The following is a 24,909-nucleotide window of genomic DNA, read 5'->3' on the forward strand; positions in this document are numbered from 1 at the left end:
CTAAAAGTGAAATTTTTGTTATTGCTAAAACCTAAATTTACTATAAAGGGAACTTGCCTACTTAGCATAAGAAGTACACTTTAGTCTTTACATGGAAATCCAAAGTTGACATGTATCTGTTTTCTGATTTTGTTATTTTGAACAAATAAAAAATTTTACAATGAAGATCGTCGAGGGATCTTTATACCATATAAATTAAAGTATAATCTAAATATCATTCTTTTAGGAAAATGACATGGATTTATACATGTATGCCATATTTTGCTAGAATATCTGTCATTTGATTTGTTTCCCAACATGCATGATACAAGGATGATGATTTAAAATTTTAAAGCGGCTTTCAAATATCTTAAACAAGTATACAAAACGTTCAAGGAGTGACATGTGTCTGTTTCTATTTTTTGCTTGGAATTCATTTCTCTTTGTAAGAAAGCACAGATGGAATTGGAATTTGAACACCTCAACCCAAAAGAGGATTTACAAGCTGCCAAACAAAATTGTTGTTTTGCAGAGGTCAAGTAGAAACCAAAACTCATCTATCCTTTTGGTTTGGGCATGTAAGCCTTTCTTTCTATGCTCAGACACATGCACAAAGACACCTGTTTGGTATCAAAGATTGAACCTAGCAAAATTCATCATCCAATCTAACTGGCACTGACATTTTCTGTCCTTAAGAACTACAATAAAAATTAAGCTTCCTTAATCTATCAAAACCATGGCTTCTTCATCATCTTCTTCATCTTCTTTGCTGCTCTTTCTCTCTCTACTTCTCCATCTACCTTATATAACTTCTTCCAATACTATCACCATACCCATCTCACATTTACCCAAAAACCCACATCCAGATCCTTACCAGCACCTCAGCTACTTAGCAAATTCCTCTTTAAAAAGAGCACACCACCTCAAAAATCCCCAAACTACCCCTCCCCATACCAACACCAAAACCCCACTCTTCTCCAACAGCTATGGAGGCTACTCCATACCCCTGAGCTTTGGCACCCCTCCCCAAACCCTCCCCTTCATCATGGACACTGGCAGTGATTTAATTTGGTTCCCTTGCAGCAAAAACTACCAGTGCATCAATTGCTCCACTTACCACAACACCGCCAAAATCAAATCTTTTATTCCTAACTTGTCCTCATCTTCCAAACTCCTTGCCTGCTTGAACCCCAAATGCGCTCTGCTTCACCAAAAATTCAGTGCCCAGATTGCGCACTTTTCGGTTGAAAAACTGTACTGGGGCTGCCCTTTGTACAAAATCGTCTCACGGCTCGCAGCCTTTGCTACAGTATAGAAAATAGAGAGAAGAACAGAATAATACTTGAGAGAAAACCAGAGGAGTAAACTCAGAAAAATGTTATTAAGAAGAAGATTACAGAGATATGTAGCCACTCAGACTTTATATACAGCAGAGCTGTGCTTAATCTCTAAGTAAGCTCTGTAACTAACTCACATGTATATTACAGCTGTTACAGCTGTGAGCTACACGTGATAAACCCACGTGGCTTAGTTAATAACAGATAGCTAACCAATTCTAGAAGCTAAGCTAACTAATTCTTATTTTGGTAAACATCCCCCCTCAATCTCAGTTGGGATACCCTCTGAGATTGATACAATGTTTAACAAACACGGGACCATGTAAACCCTTGGTAAAGACGTCTGCAATTTGCTCTTCGGTAGGAATGTCTTGCACCATGATATCCCTACGTTGAACTCGTGCTCTAATAAAATGAAAGTCTATATCCAAATGTTTTATCCGAGAATGTTGCACAGGATTTGAACGAGAGCTAAAGGCAGAAAGGTTATCCTGAAAAGTAATGGAGGCTCAGGAAGATACTCATGTAAATCAGCCAAGACTTGTCGAACCCAAGCAATATCAGCATTTGTATTGGCAAGAGCCCTATACTCGGCTTCGTAGAGCTCCGGGAAACTGACCCTTGCTTCTTAGATTGCCAAGACACTGGATTTGAACCAATGAAAACTACAAAGCCTGTTGTAGATCTGCGAGTAGATGGATCTCCTGCCCAGTCTGCATCACTGTAAGCATGAAGGTGCATATCACCAGGAGAGAAGGTAATACCATACGCCATAGTACCTTGTATATACCTCAAGATGCGTTTAACCAACAAGAAATGAGTCTCAGAAGGATTTGTCATATATTGGCAAACATTATTCACAGAATATGCTAAGTCTGGCCTTGTAAAAGTCAGATACTGAAGAGCGCCAACAATGCTACGATATAAAGATGGATCGTTCAATGGTTCACCTTCAGTCTGAAGAACTTGTGTATAAGGCTTACAAGGTGTGGAACAAGCTTTACAAGTTGTCATACCAGCCTTTGCGAGTAGCTACTTTGCATACTTTTGCTGACTAACAAAAATTGAACCTGTACTCAGATAAGAGATTTGTAAGCCCAAGAAATATGTTAACTGCCCCATGTCTTTCATTTCAAATACAGAACTTAACTCCTCAATTGTAGTTTGAACAAGACTTGTACTGGAACCCGTAAGGATAATATCATCCACGTATAACAAAAGAATAACTATTTCAGAACCTTCTTTCTTAACAAACAGGCTGGGATCGGGTGAGAAGGTGAAACCAATGGCAGGTAGGTATCCTGTGAATTTGGCATTCCATGCCCTAGGGGCTTGCTTTAAGCCATAAAGAGATTTGCGTAACTTGCAAACATATTGAGGATGGGTGGAATCCTCGAAACCTTGAGGTTGCTTCATATAGACTTCTTCCTCAAGATCTCCATGTAAAAATGCGTTCTTTACATCCAATTGTCTTAATTGCCAACCATGCATAGCAGCTAAGCTAAGAATAAGCCGTACAGTCGTGTATCTAACAACAGGGCTGAAGGTTTCTGAATAATCGAATCCCTGAGTTTGACTAAAGCCTTGAGCCACTAGCCGAGCTTTGTACCTAGACACATTTCCATCTGAATTTCTTTTCACCTTGTAAATCCACTTGCTACCAACTGTATTCACACCAGGAGGAGGAGGAACCAGTGTCCAAGTACCCTGGGTATTTAAAGCTGAGATTTCCTCTTGCATAGCAGTGACCCACTCAGGAGAATACCGAGCAACTCTATAACTAGATGGTTCATCCAGATTCAGGCAGAGCAAGTAAACTAGTGTGATAACACTCATAATCTGTAAAATCTTTTCTTTTAGTGACACCAGACTTTGATCTGGTTTGCATAGAATGGTGATTAGTAGGAGAGATATCTGAAGCACTAGAGGAATCAAGACTAGGAAACAACACATCCAATTGTTGATGAGTAAGAGCTGGCGAGCAGTGGGAATGGCTCTTGATCATGAACAGCAGATGGAGAAGAGAAGTGTGATGTTCTTGGGCCTAAGGGAGAAGACACAGAGGCAATAGGAATAGGAGGAATGGCTGGAGGATCAGATAACGGAGGAGGAACATCTGCATGAGACAGTATAGGTAAAACAACAGAGATGGGTGCACTAGAGGTTGATGCAACCGAAGATGAAGATGAGCCTAAAACAGGGACGCCTTGTTTAAAAGGAAACATGCCTTCATCATGAACAACATCCCGAGACACAAGCAACTTAGCGTAGACATATTGAAACAAAGAATGCCTTTATATCCCATGAGGTAGCCTAGAAAAACACATAATGTAGTTCGAGCCTGAAGCTTGTTTTGATTGATGGATCTGCAAACGGGGATACACAAGAGTACCAAAAATCCGTAAATGTTGAATATCTGGGTGTTGAAGAAATAACCGAAAATAAGGAGACTTGTGATCAAGAACTTTGCTAGGCATGCGATTGATAAGATATATAGAGTGAGATATAGCATGAAACCAAAAGTGTTGAGGAAGAGAAGCCTCTGACAATAAGGTAATTGCAGTCTCAACGGATATACATTCTTCCTTTAGCTAAACCATTTTGTTGAGGTTTGTAAGGACAAGAAAACTGATGCGATGCCTTTGGGAGAAACTCATGAAATCGATTGCTAACATATTCACCACCCCCATCACTCTGAAAGTACTTAATAACTGCTGAGAATTGATTCACCACAAAAGCATAAAACTTCAGAAAGTGAGAGAACACCTCTGATTTTGCAAACATTGGATAGATCCAAGAGAAACCAGTGAACTCATCAATGAAAGTAACAATGTATCGATATCCTTGAAAAGATTTACAAGGGGATGGTCCCCATACATCGCTATGAATCCGATGAAAGGGAGTTACAGCTTTATTATGATGAGTAGGAAATGGTAAACTATGCATTTTGCCACTCAAACAATATTGGCAAATGTGAGGGTGAGAATCGACTATGTGAGGTAAGATAGCAGACTTAAGCATACTATGAACCACTTCATTAGTAGGATGTCCTAACCTACTGTGCCACAAGGAGAACTTGACCTGTTGTCCAAGATAAGCCACTTCATGAGAAGCAGCTTTATTAGGAGGTAAGGAGAAAAGCAGCCACACCAGGAATCGGATAGAGGCCACTATGACTCCTCCCTGTGGCAGCGCCTTTGTTTAGTGACCTTGTCTGTATAGAAAACCCAAACTGATCAAATATCATAGAGCAATTGTTCTCCTTACAAAGCTGATGCACAGACATCAAATTAGCAGTGAGTTTAGGGACATGGAACACATTAGACATGTGTAAAACAGAAGAAGAACTAGAAACGGAGGCATGACCAATATGAGCAACAGGCAAACCTTCCCCATTGCCAACTGACTCTATTCTCAGAAGCACAAGGCTGAGTAGACTCCAAAGTATTGACATTTGACACCATATGATGGCTAGCACCACATGCGCAATCCACAGTCTCGGGAGCATAGGAGACTTGAGCAGTCATAGCATTGAGAGTAGGTGGTGGAGGAGAGCCTTGATAGACATAATTTGAGCGATGATAACAATCAAGAGCACCATGGCCACGTTTGCCACAAATCTGGCACTCCACCACAGAAGAGGAAGGAGATGATGTAGAGGAAGGGTTGCGATAAAAGCAATTCACAAAGAAGATATGACCACGCTTAGAGCAAATTTGACATTCAGGTGTGATACAGACCTAGGAAAACCACCGGATGGCCTCGGAGCAAAATAACCACCATGATTGGTAGGACGATGATTAGGAAACCTCCCGACCAAAGTGCGAAAAAGAATGCCCATAAAATTTGAGAAGAGTAGCACGAAAACCGGAGGGAGTAAAGCGAGCGGTGTAGGAAGAATACATTACAGGTTGGAACATCGATGAACTATGGCCAATCATTGCGTCATAGGAGAAATAAGAGAGGAAGGGCGTGACTGCTGTTCGGCAAGGAGGCTGCGTCACGAAAATCCTTAGAGAGAAATAGTGTCTCACGAGCAACAAGCACGATTCGAATCATATCATAATCGGAAGGTAAACCGTTCAAGGCGAAATCATAAGGTCATCATCGAAATGGACACACCAGGCAAGTGCAAGGCGATCACGCACATGCTTAAGGCGAAGCGAAACTTTTCAATGGAATCGCGCTTTTACATGCGATCTGAAGCTCTGTTTGAAAAAATTGAGGCGAGCTCGAAGCGATGCATATCGATCGGTAAGGCCAGGCCAAGCATCACGGCGGTTTTGCTTCGATAAGCGTGCTCGATCGCGTCATCGAGACGAGTTGCAATTAGGAGGCGAAGCGCTTTGTCAAGCTTAAGCCCAGTTCTTGTAGGCGTAACCTCAGTAGCTACTTCTTCATCTACAAAGGCAAATTTGGGAGGAGGAACAACGGAGCCATCGAAGTGACCAAAGAGCTCATGTCCTTCAAGAACTGATTCAATTTGATACCGCCACTTCATGAAGTTATCATCATTGAGGCGAATCGTAATCAATCTAAGGAGACCATCAACCTTGAGAGAAGAAGCCATAGCTGAAAGTTTGAGGAAGAGACGAAAACGAAAGGTTTTGCAGATTTGCAATTGAAGAAAATTAGGGTTTGCAGAGGGTAGAATTGGGGAAAAATGAAGAAGAAGATTAGAAATTAAGTGTGGCGGAGATTAGAAGTGGAGAAGAGGAAGAAGAAGACCAGAGCAAGAAGGCGGAAGACAGAGAACTCAGGAAGATCGATAAGGCGTGAGCCACCAAGGGCTCTGATACCATGCTAACAGTATAGAAAATAGAGAGAAGAACAGAATAATACTTGAGAGAAAACCAGAGGAGTAAACTCGGAAAAATGTTATTAAGAAGAAGATTACAGAGATATGTAGCCACTCAGACTTTATATATAGCAGAGCTGTGCTTAATCTCTAAGTAAGCTCTGTAACTAACTCACATGTATATTACAATTTACAATTTGAGGCTACACGTGATAAACCCACGTGGCTTAGTTAATAACAGATAGCTAACCAATTCTAGAAGCTAAGCTAACTAATTCTTATTTTGGTAAACAGGCACAACAATTGGAATTCCACTCTACAAAGCGCTGCACCTCCCGACTGTGGCGTGCTCGATTTCCTTGTGGGCTGCTGCATTCGCTCTACCCACCAACCCGCCTTGGCATTGCGGGTTGGGCAGCGCGTGACTTCTCTCCCTTCCCAATTGGCCGTCAAAAATTCTCCCTCGCCTTCTCTCTCGCCTCTTCGGCGACACTAACAAAAGCGACTCTGGTCTCGTCGGCGGCAAAGACTCCATCAAGAAAACTAAAGCGTCGGCTACGCGCGTTGTGAAAAACCAGAAGTCCCCAAGAAGCCTTTCTCCACCTATTACTCGTCGGCCTCCGCCGCATCAATGGGAGGCGCGTGAAGATTCCGTCACAGTGCGAGGCCGAGCAAGAGCGGCTCGGCGGGACCATGGTCGATCGGGACCACCTTCCGCTGATGGCGCATGAAGTGTTCGAGCACGTGTGGGAGAGTTGGAGAAGCGGATGAAGGGCTACAATAGGGCGTTAGGCGGAGACTTTGACTACGTTGAGGCCGTGCTATAATTTTTCCGGGATCGAAACGCGAAGCTTCCAAGCGTGACATTTCACTTCAAGGAGGTGAGATGGCCTTGCCGTTGGAGAATTACGTGGCCGGCGGTGGGAAGTCTTTGTGCTTCACGATTACAGTGATAATGGGCCTATAATCTCGTCTGGGCCTTCTATTATTCGGGGGAGTTTCCAAATGCAGAATTATCATGTGGAGTATGATTTGCAGAATGAGAGGTTTGGGTTCAAGCAACAGGAATGCAACTGATGTCTTTTCTTCTTTCTTCCTTTTTTTTTTTCTATCAAAGAATAAATCTGTGCAAAATGAGAGAATCAAACCCACCTAGGTCATGAGTACAGGAAAATAAAAATGATGCGCTTGTGAAGAGGAGAATATCACTGTTGCGTATGATATCATCAACATCTGGGTGAAAGCATGGAGGCATATGACATTCATGTCAAGATAAAAGTTATCAAACTCCATGTGGTTTGACTTTGGTATGCTCATCTCTCTCTACCATACCTTTCACAAATTTAGCTCTAAATATTTGCATATGTTGGCACCAATATAGCCGTAATTACGTTTAATTTTATACATACACAACCAATAAACATGGCTCTTAATTTCTTGCATGAGCTAAAAAAAATTGAGACCCGCATTTGCCACATAAGAATTAACAGATTTATTAACGATTTGAGTAACGTAGAGTCTCATTTGTAGGGTTTCTATAAATTTAGGTACCGATCAAACGGGTCTTTAAAGATTGAATAAGAGTTTGTAATAACCCCGTCATTTGGGGAATTTAATATAGTTGATATAATAAATACTAACGAAAATGTTGCTCCTTCTATAATTTATATGTTATTGGTTACATAGTAGAAGTACTACTTCTTTGTGAGAAATTATACAACAGTGACAGCTATACCACGTCATCTTGTAATACTTCCACTCAAATATTGCCACTTGTCAATTTAAAAAAGAAGGGAGACTTTGGAAAAGCACAAAGGAGAGAAATTTTGTAAAAGAAGCCAAAATGGATAAAATTGCCCTTATTTATTTTTGGATTTCCTAATGAATCCTTTATATTTGCATGTCTTTAATTTGAAAGTTGAGAGATTTTTCTGTCTTTTTTGAAAAAGCTTTGGCTTTTTCCAAAAGTGAAAAAAAAATTTTAGCTAAAACCTAAATTTACTAAAAAGGAAATGATTTGCTTTTTCACAGCTTGACTTTTACTTAATTTTCATATTTTGAAATAGAATTAGAAAAATAAAAATAAATTAAAAAGTACCATAGCCGCCACCCCTCTCTCTTCCTCTTTTCCTCTCTCTTCTTCCCCTCTCTCTTCCTCTTTCAAACAATATCGTTATCTTCCATAATGCCCCTACACCTTTCTCTTATTTCTCTCAGACCTAGGGATGGCGGTTATGGCAGGTACTAGGGATTAGGTTTGTTGGGTTGGGGTGGTGCTGTTGTTGGGGTAGTACTCTTTATATATATATATATATATATATATATGTTTTTGGTCAAATATATAAATTTATTATCAAGTCTTTTATTTTTCTAATTCTATTTCAAAATATAAAAATTAAGAAGCCCAGCTGTAAAAAAGTAAATCATTTAATTTTAAAAATGAACACATGACAATATTTGAGCGGAAGTACTATAATGCTTGTATTATTGTATAATTTCTCCTTGTTTGTATATGAAAGATGAATGGAGCTAAATTAAATGCATCAAGTATTACATCTAATTAAATCTGTTTACATTACAGCACTCCCAATAAGTCTAATTAAATCTGTGGTTATCCAAGTCTGAGTGGGTGTTGACCAGCTTGTTGGAAAAACGCGTAAGTGGAAATGACTTGGAAAATTTGTAACCCAAACAGGTCTGCTAGTATTTGAGAGGACTTGCTTCTTACCCAAACAGGTCTGCTAGTATTTGAGAGGACTTGCTTCTTACTGCTACTTTTGAACTTTTCTGTATCACAACAAACAAGAACCCCAAATTCACCGGAACAAAGCCTTAAAATTGGTAAAACATAAAACCAGAAAATCCCTAATAACGAACTCCACTGCTCGCACTTCGCATTCATCGAATCCAAACTCGCTTCCAAGGGAACAACAACCACACATCAGACGAAACCGAATGTGGGTAAAATGAGACTGATTCCACGGCTATATCCAGCATATAAAAAGGCCTTTTCGATCTGTCTGATGTGCGGAATAGGGGTACTTTAAATGAAACAAAAAACCCGACTCGGCAAAGCACCGAGTCGAAACTCTACCAATCTTCCGATTAGAATTAAGATGCGAACACGCGTGTTGAGGATGAATAGCTGCAAGCTTGGATTGAGGTTGGAACGATTGAGGAAGGAGAAGAGAGGAGTAGAGCAAGTGATATGGGCGAGAGTGATGGGGATTTGGGGTATGAGAACCATGGCAGTGAAAGAGGATGAAAAACCAACATAAAGGTTGGAGATTTCTGTGAAATCCAGGGCTAAAAGAGGTTGGAGAGGAAGGAGAAAACAAAACAACATAAATGAAATGGCATAAAGCCCTGCACTACTGAGATAGAGCTCAGAGAAACACCCATTATGGGTGGAAAATTGCCACCGACTATCAAAATTGGGAAAGCGACAGAGCACATGGGATCGTCTAAACATCCGTCAGGTGGTTCCGCCATTAAGGCCAAATTGGAGGTAGGATTTCAATCATTCCCACCAACTCCAACAACACAAAAGTAGCTTTGAAGTGATTGAAAGCTTTTGCACTCGAGCTTAGCTTCTAGCTCTGGTAATGTCACCTCCTCAAAGTCTCAGATTTGCTGATTCAAATTGATAACATTTCCATGAAATATTAACTAGCTTAATGCTCATTGATTAACATATAATCAATGAATAGCAATATAGAAATATATCTACTGCTTTTTCAAGATATATCAATTAAGCATGCATTTTAATGAATCTTATGTAAATTCCCCTTCCCTTCCTAAGTACAAATTCTAAGCATATGAAAAAGATTACTTAACTACAAAGGATCAAAGAAATTTGTATACTAGTAATACAAAACCAAGAATGCATTAATAGATTAACTTAAATTCTTAACTACCACAAATACATTATAGAAGTGAAAATAAAATTAACCTTTTAATCATGTGAAGTGGAAATTATAAACATTGAAGAATATAATTTTGTCATTTTTCCTCTCTCTACAAACTAGATAAAACTAATGACAACATGAAAACTAAAAGAAGAAAAACTAAAATGGAAAGTGCCCCTAGATCCTTGCCTCTCGACTCCCCAAGGTCTTTTCTCTACTGGTCTATACCTACTTTATTTGGTACCCAAGAATTGCACTCTTTCTTCCTATAAGAAAATGAACTCAAGAGAGGGAGAAGAGTGAGATGAGAGGGAAATATGAGCAATTAGTACAATTCGATGATTTCTCTGTATTATCAGTCAGTACATATATATTGGTACAAGGGTTAGACTTTTGCAAGTCTATTTACAGAAACTCAGAAATATAAGGTAAGTACAATCAATTGCATATATTACAGAGTAATTGATAACTAAATTTGGCTGACAAAGTGTTGTGCTTGTGATGAGGAGTCTTCCAAGGCTGATGGATTGGGATTGAGTGATTTCATGGGATTGATAGAAGGGATGGAATCTGTTGGAACAGATTGGATGGGATCGGCTAGAGTGATATTCTCTTTACCCCCCCTCAAGCGTAGCGGACAATCGAAGATTGAGCTTGTATTTAAGCGAGCGGATCACGACTAAGGCCTTTGGTGAAGACGTCAACAATCTGATGGGAGGAGGGAACATAGAAAGTCTGAAGGGCCTTCCAAGCAACTAATTCTCGAACAAAGTGATAGTCGATCTCAATATGCCGAGTGCAAGCATGAAAAATAGGATAGATGGAAGAAAGATTGTCGACATAGATGCAAGGTGCAGAACGAAGAGGAATACCAAGTTCACGAAGCGAAACCAAATCAGCTAATTTCATGTAGTATTGGCAAAGCACGATATTCAAGATACTAGAGCGAGAAGCGATGGCTGTTTCTTGGCAATCCATGTGAGAAGATTAGGTCAAAAAAGATACAAGCACTAGTGGTGGGCGGTTGATCATTGAACTAGCCTAATCGGCATCAGAGAAGCTGCATAAAGTAAAATCGGTGGACTTGTGAACACAAGCCCTTGCTCAACTGTACCTTTAATATACCGAAAAAATGCACTTGACAACCTGAAGATGGGAAGAAGCGAGGGTTGTGCATAAGTGACACACGATTGACAGCAAAGGAAATGTCAGGCCGTGATAGAGTGAGATATTGGAGGCCACCCACCATACTCTGATAGGTAGACGGATCATATAAGGGATCACCATCCAGACAGGATAGTTGAGTGTCAGTAGGTAATGGTGTAGGGCATGGTTTGCATTCAGTCATATTAAACTGTTTCAATAAATCAACTGCATATCTAGTTTGAGAGAGAAATAAATGATCAGGAAACCGAGTAATTTCCATGCCAAGAAAAAAATTGAGCTCACCCATTAGTGTTGAAGGTGGAACACAAGCTGATCCAGCGGTGGAAATTTTGTGGGTCAGAGCCAGTGACAATGATGTTGTCCACATATACTAGAACATACATGGTGCAAGACAATGAGAGACGAATAAAGAGCGAGGCATCAGAGTGGCTATGAACAAATCCTTGAGCAAGAAGAAAAGTACTGAGGCGTTGGAACCAAGCTCGAGGAGGTTGCTTAAGGCCATAGAGAGCCTTATGGAGCTGACACACAACCTGAGGACATGAGGGGTCATGAAAACCAGGGGGTTGTTTCATGTATAACATCAAGTTGCTGCAGAGACCAGTTATAAGAAATAGCTAGAGACAAGATAGTACGAATAGTAGCCGGTTTGACTACCGGGCTAAACGTTTCTTCATAATCAAATCCTTCATGTTGATTGAATCCCTTGGCAACAAGGCGAGCCTTGTAGCGATCAATAGAGCCATCTACTTTTCGTTTAACTTTGAAAACCCACTTGCATCCCACAATATTCATTCGAGAGGTCGGAACCAAAGACCATGTCTGATTCTTCATGAGAGCATCGTATTCATCCTTCATGGCAACTTGCTAGTGACTGTATTTGGAAGCCTGGGTAAAGCTGGTTGGTTTAATAGACAAAGGGTTTGAGCATGTGGCAAAAAGGGCATGAGGTGCGAATGGGTAGGAGACTAAAGGGGTTTTGTGGCATGACCAAAGGGAACGATGGACTTGAGACTCTTAAAATGTTGTGGAGGGTTGGTGTATTTGGAGAGTTAGGAAAAATAGATGGGTCAAGATAGGAAGAGGTGGGAGTCAATGTTGGGGATGGGTTTGTGGTGGTTGGAGTGGGGGAAGATGGAGGAGTCGGTATTGGTGATGGGTTTGTGGTGGCTGCTGAGTTTGTGGGAAGCAAGGATGGCAGGGGCGATACAGCTGGGGTCATGGTAAGGGATGGTGGCGAGGAAGGCAAGGGTGACGGCAGGGAGTTTTGAGATTGAGGAGAAGCCACGGGGTCTGCTGGAGCAGAGGATGGAGGGCTAATTGGGTCAAAGTGGGCTGGGCTTGTGGAAGGGTTTATTTGTGGAGAGTACAAGTAGGGCCCAATATCAGAGTGAGCAGACAAGTATGGGCTGGGCAGCATGTGCAATCTGAGGCTGCTGATAAGGAAAACTTGTCTCATCAAAAGTCACATTCCTGGATATGTAAATGCGGCCTGAAATAGGATCAAGATAACGATAGCCTTTATAATGAACATCATAGCCAATAAATACACATGGAACAGATTTAAAGGATAGCTTATGCCTGTTGTATGGCACCATATGAGGAAAGCAAGTACAATCAAAACTTTTGAGAAAGGTATAATCCGGTGGGCGTTGAAGTAATTTCTCATAAGGAGACAAGTGGTCAAGCTGAGGAGTTGGTAATCGATTAATCAGAAAAACCACAGTGGAAAAGGCTTCAACCCAAAAGTGATGGGGCAAGCAAGACTGAGCGAGCAAACAGAGGCCCATTGCAACAATATGCCGATGTTTTCTTTCCACCACTCCATTTTGTTGGGGAGTGTGGACATGAGATCTGATGAGAGATGCCATGATCACGTAAAAATGTCAGAAATAATCTGCTAGTGAATTCACCGCCACCATCAATCTGCAATTGTTTGATGCTAGAGCTAAACCGATTTTCCACCATCTTTTTGAAGTGAATAAATGTAGTAAAAGCATCTGATTTCTTAGCCAATGGATATAACCAAGTGAACCGAGTATGATCATCAACAATGGATAAATAATACCGATAACCAAAGTTTGAGGAAATTGGTGCGGGGCCCCATAAGTCCATATGTAAAAGTGCAAATGGAAATTGTGCATGAGACTGTCTATATTCAAAAGGTAATCTACAAGATTTTCCCAAAGGACAAATATGACAAGGTTTATTAGGGATAATTGTACCATCAAGTGGTATGTGGTACTTATTCAATAATGTAGTAAAAACTGAATGAGATGGGTGTCCAAGTCATGCATGCCACACTTCTTGTGTTGTACGCTTTCCATAATAAGCAATCTGACGAGCAATGTGAGGGGTTGTCTCAATATGATAGAGACCATCAGAGCTACTGCCAGTAAGGAGTACCATCTCCGTCTTGTTGTCCTTCACACGAAAACCATTAGCATCTAACTCAAAGAAACAATCATTATTGCAGCAGAAATGACGAATAGAGAGCAAATTTTTGCGGATCGCAGGCACGCATAAAACTTCATTAAGATGTAATGACTTATTCAACCCGGTCAACTTTGTATTGCCAACATGTGTTATTGCTAACATATTTCCATTTCCAACAATAATTTTATCTGTACCTGTGTAAGGCTTAGCATTGGGGAGAGAGGTTGTGTTGGTGTCATGTAGTGAGTAGCACTTTGAATCAAAACACCAATTGAGGTTTTCCATATCAGCAGTAGAAGTGGAAGAGTTCGCCAAATTTTCTGCCATGTATGCATGAGGTTTACGATCTGCGCAAAAGGGGCTATGTGGCCTGGCTTATCGCACCGAAAACATATTACTTCACTCCGCTGGGTATTTGAATTGAACAATGAGTGGGCATGTGAGGAATTTCCTTATGGTGTTGGAAGAAGTGGAGGGTGTCCATCAGAGAGAGTCGCAGGAGAGGAAGTGAAGGCTTCATATTGCTGGTTGCGGTGAGAGCGATCTAGAACCCAAGCTCCTTAATTTGGCTCCCAATGATCGGCTTTCCTGAATCCACGCCCGATGTGCCCTTGATTCCAATTCCTTCCACTACCACGTCCTCTTCCAAATCCGGAATATGAGTTTTGATTGCGACCAGTCATGTTAGAATTGGAGATGCGCTCATTGGGCATACGGATCAGACAACCATAGCAACGCCTGAAGCAACGTTAAGAGACATTCGTTTCTACAAATGCTCTTTTCTTAGAGCTAGATCATAGAATTGATCGAAATCAATATCAGGATGCAGATGAAGCATTGTGGCTAACTCTTTGTATTCAAGGCCAAGTCCATCCAGAACATAACTGATGAGTTCATCATTATCCATTGTTGCACCAGCTTGTGTGAGGGATTCAAAGAGTGATTTGGCTTGATTGAGATAATCAATTACAGTTGTGTTGTTGTCCTTTCTAAGGGTGCGAATTTGGTCTTGAAGAATTCGTACACGGGTACTAGCGAGGGGTGAGAGATGGTTGGCCAACATGGTCTAGGCTTGATAAGCAGTGGTACATGGGATGAGAAGTGTCTTGATGGAAGAAGTGGAAGTAGCCTTGATCCAACTCAGGACCAGTTTATCCTTGGCTAACTCAGGGTGCACAGAGCCATCATCGTGCACTTTGGGTGGGTCTGTGTTGTTCTTGACGACTGCTGCAAGGCCATGCATCTCTAATACATCTTCATATTAGGATTTCCAACTCAAGTAGTTGGTGTGATCCATAGGAACTGGAAACAGGGATAAGATGTTGAATGAGGTGAGCAAAGAAGGGGATGATAGTGAAGGTGAAGTGAGTTTTGACATTTCAGAAATCAGTTGTGACATATCAATATTGCTTGATTCTCCAGATTTGGGTGTGCTAGCCATTGGTTTGGGCAGGATTGATATTTTGAGGGTTAGCTCCGAAGAGCTCTGATACCATATAAGAAAATGAACTCAAGAGAGGGAGAAGAGTGAGATGAGAGGGAAATATGAGCAATTGGTACAATTCGATGATTTCTCTGTATTATCAGTTAGTACATATATATTGGTACAAGGGTTAGACTTTTGCAAGTCTATTTACAGAAACTCAGAAATATAAGGTAAGTACAATCAATTTCATATATTACAGAGTAATTGATAACTAAATCTGGCTGACAGAGTGCTATGCTTGTGATGAGGAGTCTTCCAAGGCTGATGGATTGGGATCGACTGATTTCATGGGATTGATGGAATGGATGGAATCTGTTGGAACAAATTGGATGGGATTGGCTGGAGTGATATTCTCTTTACTCCCTTTGCATTGCTCTCGATTTATAGAGGCTGAAGTCCTTTGTTGAAGCTCTTAATTCCCCACCTAAATCTTTAAACCAATTGTCCATTGCTTTTCAGTCCTTGTCGCTGCAGAATCACGTGGGTTTTCTTTAATTCCTACAGCTGCCACCACTTCTTTTGCTCATCACGTGCATGCCCATTTCTCATTGCCTTTTTTGTCTATGTACAGTACCCACTACAATACCAGGCACTTCTTTAACATAACCGTGTCGTGAACTAACCATTTTTGGACTAGGGATGGAACTTGAAAGACACTCTCGCAACCATACCAGGTAAATTAGTTATATTTTTATTTCTGGTATGGGTGGTTGGCCTACAGGAATCGATCGTCAAACAACAAATTATGGGTACCTGAAAAACGTTTGCGAAAGTTGTGTGAGCATGCCAACTGTTTTTGGATCTTATATTTATATGGAAACGGTTTGTGTTGTGTATATTATTTTCACTATTTTTCTTAAACGGTATTATATTATTTTCACTGTCTATTTTCAAACCCGGCCGGGAGCCCTACTGGGCAGATGAATGTATGTGATGCTCACCCCTACTTGTACTTATAGATCAAAATCCTTTAACGTCACCTTGTTACTATTTCCGGACCTGTCAACAGTTTGTTCTTGTTCCTTGTCTATTTTTTACAAGTCCGATTTCCTCTCCTTTGAGCAGACTGTGCTTGCAGTGCATGCCCCTTCTCTGTTTATAAATAAAGGATGGGTTGGCGTGTATCTTAATTTCTGGTTTGTAAAATAACTTTTGAGGTTTATGACACTATTCACCACCTCTGGGGTTGGTTTCTCTTTAATAAAATTTGTTTAATATTTTCATTTACCGCTGCTATTAAAAGATCTAATCCATTCTAATTAAATCAAGGGCTTGAAGTATTTTTGGAATTTTGGGAGTATAACTCCAGGGATATTGATGTTATATTTTCAAGATCCTCAATGTACGTGCCACTATCACGTGTCACGGTTTTGGGGTGTGACAAGAGGTCTGCTAGGTTTTGTAGTTTTAGATGTTCCTGCTATATGATCATTTTTAAATTTATTGATAATCTTTTGTTCTTGCTATTAAAACCTTGGGGTGTTATGAACCACAACAGATTCGAGAGATAAAAACATACTTACATCCCTAGGATTCCTTGGTTTTATATTTAGTTTGAGAAGTTAATTTACCAACCTTAGAAATGTGAAAAAATAGTAAATATTTCATATATGTCTTTTTTATTCAAATATTTGATATATGTTTAGGTTACATATATACTTTAGTTATTAATAATTGTTGAGGCCCAAAAAATCCAAGGTTGGGCCTAAACATATTTCTAGCCCAACACAACACTTAATCAGGAAGAATCCCAATTGGAATATGCAAGAACTTGTCGTACGCGCTTGCACAAGTTGTGGGCCACATGCCACGTCAAGCTGGCACACACAACTTACCACTCAAAAGGTCAAAACAAGCCCATAAAACGTACTAGCTCTGTGAACCCACGCTTCTGGCCCGTTAAGTGCCATTTGGCCTAACCATAGCCTATTACAAATTACAATGTGGTAGAACACGAGCATAAGCACGCCAAATAAGCACGCAACGCCAATAGAAAGACCATTATTTTTACACCAAGCAATGCCACAAACTTAAGTGGGCTCAAGCCACGCGAATGTTTGGGCCTTACTGAGCAGGTTGTAATATGGATGGTTACGAGTATTTACGAGGCCTATTGAGGGTTCAAGGGATGGAGGTTTTGGGTTACTTGGGAGCACCAAAACTCAAGCTCATTTCTTGAAGCTCAAATACATGGGTAAGCAAGAAAGAGAGAGAAAAGTGGCCCAATGCCTTAGGAGAATATCCAATGGTCTGCAACACTTAGAAAAGTCCCACATTAGCTAAGACATCCAGCACCTTGTCAAAAAACAAAGCAAATAAGCTACTTCCAGCAGCTTGACAAAACCAATGTAAGCTCGTAGGCCGTTGGAAATAAAACGCCATGACCCAATACCTTAGGAAAAAGCCTAGCCCAGCACCTTATAAAATATCTAGCATCGTATTTAGCGTTGTCAAAAGTCTCATAACCAAGTAAAATGGTAAGCCACTGCAAAAACCAGAGGAAACTCACATATGCATGAGGAATACCCATCAAATTAACGCCCTTGCCCATTTTTATTTCTTCTGCAAGATCAAATAGGAAAACTAGGAAGAAAAGTGGGTGTCGCCTAAGCCACATGAAGAAGTCCAGCTACGTGAAGATCTTGGCACTCCAAAAACTGCGTGCCTGTGAGCTCAAGCTAGGAAAGTTTCACCAAAAAAGGTCAAATGGAAGAAAGTGAAGGAAAAGGGGACAAGGAGACTTGATAAAATTGAGGGTTCCAGTACCTATAAAAGAAGACACCTTCAACCTAGCAAACACACGATCCAGGAGTGCAACCAAGTTTTTGTCAAGCAACAGGAAATTTACTCAAGACACGTCATTCTCTATTTCCATCTCTCCCTCTCTTCCTTAGTCAAAATCCCCCCTAAATCTCTATCTCCCCTTCCTCTAAACCTTCGTTTCCATAAGAAATTCAAGTTCTTTCTCTCTATTGCTAAACTCGTGAAAGCTTAGCTCTCATGTCACAAGCTTCTCAAGCCAAGCCATATTGCTAATCCGTCACAACCGTTTGATTTATTGGTGAAAGGAATCCAAAGTTTTTTCTAAGGCTCCACAAACCGTTCAAAACACTTTTGGGGCCTGTTCTCAAACTCAGGCACATGGGCAACTTTATCTATCTTTTCTTTACGGCAGCCTAATCTCATTCGTCAAGCTGTTGGAATAAAAAGACCCCTATATAAATTGGTGACTTCACTGGGGTGGGGACCAAGCTACTATCTTCACCAATGCCTCCAAGAAAGAAGACCATAAGCAATAATATGGCCTCCCAAGATGGGCGAGATCATGGTGACTCGGAATCAAGGCAAAATGCCTCTCATTGAGAGGAAGAACATGCAAGTAAGGGAGCTTTCACCCTCATAGACCTCGTTGCAGCCATCCATGCTATGGGTAAGGAGATAGTGGACAAAATCAAGGAATTGAAAAGTTCAGTCTTCAAGCCAAGCGAAGAACATGAAAGACTTCCCCAAGAGTAGTCTGTTGCTACTGGAAAGGGCTCTAAAAAAAAAAGTGGTCATCTTTTGTCACTCAAAAAGATGTCATTGCCATGCTGGAAAAAGAACTAAGTCGAAGCCAGGAAAATTGTAAGTATGTCCCTCAGCCACCATATCCGTCAAGCCTACTTCAGCAAATTGCCGTACCCCAAAGACTATTAGACCCCAACCTTTGCCCTGTTCGACGGAAGGAATGGAACCCCAAAAGAGCATGTCAACTGCTTCATTAACACTTTAGGACCACACACCGGTGATCATAACCTCCGTTTCCAGGAGTTTTCGAAAAGCCTCACCGATTGTGCTTATACGTGGTACAAAACACGGCACCAAGCTCTATTCGCTCTGAGGATTTGGTAGGCGGGTTCTATAAGAGCACCTCCATCGCTAGACCTACACCTTGATAGCAGGGCCCCCAAGCCCGGGTTCCCCCTCTAGCGTGCAGCTGAAGGCGGGCAAGCCTGGAAACACCAGCCTGAGCAAGCCCAAGCGCAATTCTTGACTAGGCTCTAGCTGAAGTTGCTGAATCATGCATGACGTCAGTCTGACAACTCCCAGACGCTCCGATATTTTTTACTCTCCACTCATATTTTTCTGCAACTTTCCATTTGTATATATATAATAATAATAAAAATGGCCTCTTCTGTCGAAGTTGGAGGCGTGTGGAAAACTCAGGAAGATATTGTGTTGCATGAGTGTTGGGTGAAAGTTAGTAACTGCCCGGTCACGAGCAATGAGATGAAGTTTTGTCATATGTGGAGAAAAATTCATAGAGAATTTGTTGAAAGATCGGGTTCGCCTCGAACAGATATGGCCTTGGCTAGTAGGTGGAAAATTTTAAATAAAGAGTTAGGGAAATGGACAAATGCCTTGGCAAAAGTGAGGGACAACATTCGAAGCAATCAAAATCTTGTCGATGAGGTAAAATATTTATAATTACCGTTTTATTCAATTTAATGTAACTTTTTTTTTCCCTTGCATATTCAAATTTTTTTCTTGCATTTCCAATTTATTTATATTTTGTTGCATAATCTTTTTTTTTTCTTGCATTTCCAATTTGTTTATATTTTCTTGAATAATCTTTTTTTTTTCCTTACGTTTCCAAATTGTTTATATTTTCTTCCAATTTTTTTTTTTAACTTGCATTTTGAATTTGTTTATATTTTCTTGCATATTTTTTTCCTTGCATTTCTAATTATTTATTTTTAATAGATCCTACAAGCACAAATGTGGTTCGATGCCATGGGGCAAGGCAAAAAAAGTTTCCTAAGTCACCAATGTTGGGAAGTTGTGAAGAATTGTTCGAGATTCAAAATTATTTCCACTAGTCCGTCGGTTGTGTTGAATGAGACGCCGCTCCACGATTCACCGGCACCTAATTCGTCATTGGACTCCCTAATGGATCAAGACTCACCACTTCCACGTGTGCCGAGGCCTATTTGGAGAAAGGCGGCAAAGGCCAAGAGATGAAGCACTTCGAACAAATGAATGTGCACAATTTTTTGAGCAAATTGCAAAGAACAATGCACTGAGAATTGAGATAGACTCAAAAAGAGAAGAAGCAGACAAGGCACAACATGAAACATTTGCAATTCAAAGGTAGCAGGCACAAGAACAAGACACGGGGGACAGAGGGATGAAAATCATGGCCATGGATACAAGCCATATGTCTCCTAAAACAAAGTGCTATTGGAAGCTAAAACGAAGGGATGTGATGAGAAGAAAACTTTTCCATGACGAAGGACCTAGCAATACGAATTGGTTAAATGATCAAATCTATTAGGTTGTATTGAAAGTTGCCATATGTATTAATTTGTTGTATTGTTTCCCTTTTATTCAATAAAGAAAGCATTAAATAATGTGACTATTTATTAAAAACATTTGCACATCAAAGCAAAGTTTGATTAAAAACAAAACTTAATTTATTGCAAACAAAGCATAATTCCAAACACACCACACACAAAATAAAGCATAATTAAAAAGAAAGCATAATTCCAAACAAAGTATCAATTCTTGTCAACGTCGTGTTCATGGGATGGGGTTCGAACACCTCTGGAGCATCATAATCAGACTCATCCTCCACAATGTTATGGAGATGATGAAAGTCATCATAATACTCTGCAGCACCTCCTCATCAAGCATCCTAGCAGCACCCCCTAATAATTGCCCAACGAGTTTGCAAGATACCGAAACACCTTTCCATGTCTTTCCAATGACCTTCTTGAAAGGCAGCAAAGTTTTTTTTCTTTCTCGGATTGGGAATTCAGAATTGTTTTCACGAATATCGTCCACCTAGGATAAATTCTGTTGGCGAGGTAGTACGCACCTGAGTATACGGTATTGTTGATTCGGTACATGATCTGTGGGGAATAGCCTAGCAATACATCATTGAACACCGGGGATTGACCAAGCACATTGAGGTCATTCTGAAATCCAGCAACTCCGAAGAGGGCATGACAAACCCAAGTGTCGAATGAAGCTACGGCCTCCAAAATTATACTTTTTTGGTCCTTTCGATTCCCATAATCTCCTTGCCAAGTAGTTGGGCAATTCTTTCATTGTCAGTGCATGCAATCGATGCTTCCAATCATTCCTGGGAACGAGCCTCAGCTTTTTGTACAAGCCTTTGGAGGTCCCTAGCCGTAGGTTTGCAAAGGTACTCCCTTTTGTAGAGATTTTATAGTGCATCACAGAATCTCACCACTCCCTTTTTGGAATAAATGAGGCCGCATTCTATATCTCACTTGAAAATAAGAAACATGATATAACGAATTTGGGATAAAGTAATCTTCCAAGAGTTTCTTACCCCGAGACTGCCTATGTTTGTCCACATTTCGGGCATGATGACGGTGGTGTTGCCTTGATTCATTGAGCGTACACACCGCTACAACCATTTCTTCCTCCTCTTCATCAGCCACACGATCTTCTTCAGCATGTCTGTGCCTAATTTCTTCCTCTTTTCGCTCTTGCCTCTCCAACACCCTTCTCAGGTTAGACATTGAGAGTAGAATGTGTTTTGTAAAATCTGATAAATGAAATAATAGAGAAGATATGGTGTGAGAGGTATGAGTTGAGGGATTTAGAAGATAGAGATGGCACGTAGTGTAAAGTTATAGGTTGAAAATCTTATCTGAAATATGATATTATAATTTTTTTAATAAATATATGAAAATCTTATCTGACATGGGACACGTCGCGCAATTTAAGAGGGTCAAAAATCTTATCTGAAGTATGAGATTATAATTTTGTTTTAATAAATATCCGAAAATCTTATATGAAATAAGACACGTAGCAACCGAAAATCTCATCTTAAAATCTTATCTGAAATTTCATGGACATGTGGCAACCAAAAATCTTATCCGAAAATTTAATTCGAAAATTTTATCTGACAATGTTATCTGAAATTTTATGTGAGAATTTTATAATAAATAGTGACAACCTAAATAATTATCTGAAAAGCTTATCAAAATTAATGGTTAAGTATACAAAAATAGAAAATAAAGTAAAGTGAATAGTGTTTGCCCTTACTCTTTGGGGTGGAACCAAAAAAGGCAAGGCTGCCATTATTCATGTGAATAGTGTCAAACCTTGCCTTGCCTTCTCCTTTTTGGGGTGGAGGTGCTCTAAGAAGTATTTCCAACATGAGGAAAGAGTCATTACGGCTTAGCTCAACAACACCTGCGAAAAGCACAAGGAGAACCCTGTGGACTTTATGTGCCGATGCCGAGACCTGGCTCTAGACTGTTAAGATGAAAAAGATGAGGAAGCGCATGTAAAGATATGCATAAGTAACATTGTGGCAAGCATGTCAGTCAAACCAACCGAACAAAGAACATGGAGTAGTGAGAAGAAGGAAGCACACCAAGCGTTAGTTGTGGATGACAAGCGGTCCGGTGATTACAATTCATGCAAACGAAAGGACAGGGAAATGTATCTGCCACTACAGTGCAAAGACGAAGAGTTCCACGCCATTCTTGACACAATGTTTATTGCTGGTGCAATCAAACCTCTCATGCCTTTCAAAGTCCCTACCAGAGAGGAAAAGGGCAATACTAAGTACTGCCGTTATCATCAGTTTGTGGGGGCATCCAACCACTGCTTGTCAAACTTTGAGGAGAATCTTGCATGCCAAGATACATGAAGGAATTCTTGAGTGGCCCTCCAGGAAGCAAGCTATTGACGAGGACCCCTTGCCAAAGCGAAGGGGAAAAGAGATAGTCGTTGTTATCACATGCCCTAATGACTTGCTTGACGATGATGAATTGTATCACCTATGGAAGAATGACCCAAAGCCGCCATAGGCTATTTGGGAACCTTGCGGAAACATGGAGAAGGCCTACTGGTGAAAATATTCGAAACCTTCAAGCAATAACACCTCGTGGCCACTTGCTGATGGATGGGAGGACGGTTCAAGCAGCGAAGTAATCACATTAGACATGCTAGAAGAACATCACTTGGGGAATTCATTTGGTTAGCAAGAAACAGCCGCCGTAACATTTCATAATCTCTCGAAGCTGAAAAAGTGTGATGGAGCGTTACCTAGAGTGCAGAAACAAGGGCCTACTGCCTCGCAGGTCCTCCAAAGGAATCCAAAGGTCAAGTCACTCTTTGATCAACTTGGCTTTGAACCCCAAGCAAGAGAAGTAGCTACTGTAGCCCTCATGAACATCTTTGCAGAGTCTAGTCCTCGTTGCTTAATGACTTCACTGACGAAGATATGGAAGTTCCGTATCCAGATAACAGAAGGCCACTTTACTTGGAGCAAATCAATGATATATTCATAAGGAGAGCTATGGTAGACACGGGCTCTTCTATCAACATATTGCCTCTATCTGTACTCACGGCAGCTAGCATCTCGTTATCTAAGATAGTGCAGTCTCAAACAAGTATCAGTGGTTTCGTGAATAAATGCGAGGTTACAATCGGCTACGTCCAGATAAACTTGAAAGTGGGGCCAATCCAGTCGCTTACTAAATTTTATGAGGTAGATGTATGTGAGACCTTATTCTTAAAAATGTTAATATTTTATTACTTTGGTAAGTATTAAATTATAATTATAATTGTTGTACTTTTATGAAGAAAAAAAACTATAGTATTATAATTATTTTATGAAAGTCTATGTTTTATTTAATTGCTTCACCTAGTGCAAATTCATTCTTTTTAATTAAATGATTTTGATGATTTTCTTAAAAATTTGCTTTTAATATTAATATTAGTTAATGTTAGTAGCATCTTGTGCATAGCTATCTAAAAATTCATGCATGGGTGTTCTTTTATACTCCACGTAGTCAGCATGTGTCAAACAATTATGCATTGGATGGTTTACTTGTTTATTTACTTGCAAACTGATTATATGTCAATGAATTAGATGGTTGAGTCATCACTACGTGTCTTCACTATATTTGTTCAAATCCTTCTATTGACTTGGAGTGAAGGAAAAGTTACTTAAGCTTTAACAAATAAGGAGATGATCCTAAAAGCATTGAAGTTATCTCATAGTTACCGCCCCTGGAATCTTATAAATACAACCATTGTTTCTTCAATTCTCATTTCCCTCTTCAAAAAAGTAGAGGTAGTAGAACAAGGAAATAAAATAGAAAGTGAGAGAGAAATAGAGATAGAAAGAAGTAGAATTGTCAAGAAAAAGAATGGGAGACTGAATTTGTGAATGCGGTGGAAATTAGGGAATCATCTAACAATTCTAGCAAAAAGCTTTGGTGTCAAGGTAGGGATTTCTTGGAGGCTTTTACGATGATTGGTCTAATTAAATTTCGTGAGGTCTATATTATATGTGATATTATAATGGATGTTCTTAATATTATAATTTTGGTTGATATTCCTTGTATTGGGTGTTTACATATTCTTAACTATTTGAACAATGTTGGCATAATTGTATATACATTGGTGATGTTTTAAGTGGTTACATTGTTGTGAGATACATGGAAGGCATAATTATATCATGTCATGGTTGGAGTTGTTGGATTAAGAAAATAATGATGGAAAAGATGGTAATGGAAATAGTCTTTTGTATAGTTGAGTCTAACTCTTGGTAGGTACCAGGTCTCAAGGATCCTATAGTGAACATGGTTTTTATTGGGTGATTCGGGACTGGCGAAAGGAGTTAGACAAGATGACTAACAAAAGGGGAATTATGGGATGATTAAAATGGGTGTTAATTCACATAAATGGGCATTCGGGACCAAGTGGTATAAGCATGGTATGGGACGTGCAGGTCTGCTTGTCCAGTTATATGAATTAACGGGATTA

At 40.1% G+C, this 24,909-nt stretch overlaps 1 pseudogene; it reads left to right on the forward strand.

Annotated features, from left to right (window-relative positions):
* Positions 1 to 121: 121 nt before the first annotated feature.
* Positions 122 to 7,218, forward strand: LOC103336083 (putative aspartyl protease At4g16563; annotated as a pseudogene).
* Positions 7,219 to 24,909: the final 17,691 nt, after the last annotated feature.

The sequence above is a fragment of the Prunus mume genome, linkage group LG6 (genome assembly GCF_029339155.1).
Source record: "Prunus mume cultivar Tortuosa linkage group LG6, ASM2933915v1, whole genome shotgun sequence".
Taxonomy (NCBI): Eukaryota; Viridiplantae; Streptophyta; class Magnoliopsida; order Rosales; family Rosaceae; genus Prunus; species Prunus mume.